The 1,647-nt window shown below is 41.3% G+C and overlaps 1 long non-coding RNA gene across 1 annotated transcript; it reads right to left on the reverse strand.

Moving 5' to 3' along the window:
• Positions 1 to 378: 378 nt before the first annotated feature.
• On the reverse strand, positions 379 to 1,007 carry LOC143984377 (uncharacterized). Its single transcript, XR_013274818.1, has 2 exons — positions 949 to 1,007; positions 379 to 868 (listed from the first exon to the last, which is right to left on the reverse strand). It is a non-coding gene; the product is annotated as an uncharacterized LOC143984377 (long non-coding RNA).
• Positions 1,008 to 1,647: the final 640 nt, after the last annotated feature.

Here is a 1,647-nt window from a genome sequence, read left to right on the forward strand (position 1 = left end):
AATACATATTTATCAGGAATAATGCCGGAGGCTGGAGTTGGGCCAGAATCCATGACAGGCCTGGATACTGGCCGTACTGGCTTGGCCCCCCAAAGTGCACGGGAAGTGCGTGAAAGATATGTGACTTATTTTAATGGTAGGGGGGCCATTGCAATGCCACCCAATATTTAATTTTAAAAAAGAGGAAAATAATAAAATAACCTCAAATCTGAAATGTGTTTTCTTGCTTGCTTTTGGTTTGTGCTGTCTCCTATGTTATCCTAGTGCACTTGTAGTGCCAAGTGTATTTTCATTAAATTCAATAAGGCCCATTGTCACTGGATACACAAAATCCCTTTTCCCAAACTGGTATTAAGCATTGAAAGAATACGCCACACATTCTTGATTATTCAAAATTTTAATTTGGCCACATTCACATGTGCCATTGAATATTTAGTGATCTAAAATTTTTTTGGGGTTTATTTAACTTTCTTTGCCAAACATTTTTTGGTTTCCTTTTTTTTCAATTTTTTATAAACTTTTTTTTTTTTTTTTTTTTTTTGGTGGTTTTTATTTTTCTAGAAAAAATATGAAAAATGTATAAAACAACAATCAGCCACAATCGTAAAAATTGGTGAAGTAAAACAATCTTTGAACTAAAACAAGGGAAATGAAGAACATGATCGATATTATGGAGAAACGGATTATATTCTCCCCAAAATATCGATCATGTTCTTCATTTCCAGCTGCATATTGTCAATCTGAGTCTTCATGAGATCCAGGCTAGTCCGCATGTCATCTAGTTCCCCATTCCAGCCCATTATCTGGCCAATCAGCCTTTGTGCGCTGTCACTGGAAAATGGGGCCCTTTCCACAAACAGAACATCACCTACAATAGATGGGAAAAATTGGGTCAAAAATTAGGCAGTCATACATGGATTTCAACAAGCTGGGGTGTCAGACACTCACCTGGTGGGGTGCCCAGCTCCCCTACTTCCTCCACCTCTCCTTCCTCAACCTCTCCTTCCTCGACATCCTCGGGGGGGGCACTGGTGCTTGGAAATGTGTCGCTTTCCACAACCACAACATCACCTAAAATAGATGTAAAAACATGTGTTTGGAAATATGCAGGTATACATCGATTACCTGAAGCTGTGGTGTCAGACACTCACCTGGTGGGGTGCCCATCTCCTCTCCTTCTTCCACCTCTCCTTCCTCCACATGCACATCCACGGGGGGGAAGGGGCTAACCTCACATTCCTGCTGGCAAGGATGGCGGTCCCTGGGATTCTGCTTTGTGAGGCTTTTCTCCCCTATGAGAAATTAACAAACCAAAAGGTATACTTTAGCACACAGATATTTAAGGCCAGAACTAGGAAGATGAAACCTTGATTAGAAGTGTTGTACAATTGTCGGTTTAGGAAGAGATGCAAAATGTGAAGACATGAGAAATCAATTCACTTTGCCAAAAAAGCAAATAATTTGCTTTTTGTGCCAAGGTTCACACATGCCCAACCCCCCCCCCCCAAGTATACCAGGGAACCCCGTGTGGCGTGTGGTTTACCCTAATAAATGTTCTCTGGTGTCCCACACCTTTGCTCATGAGTGCAGATGTGTTTTTACCCAGCTGCCAAGTGTCCTCTCCTTCAATTACACTGAATGTTCTTT

This window comes from Lithobates pipiens, unplaced genomic scaffold, assembly GCF_037356315.1.
Source record: "Lithobates pipiens isolate NorthernLeopardFrog02 unplaced genomic scaffold, aLitPip1_a1.2 Scaffold_16, whole genome shotgun sequence".
NCBI lineage: Eukaryota > Metazoa > Chordata > Amphibia > Anura > Ranidae > Lithobates > Lithobates pipiens.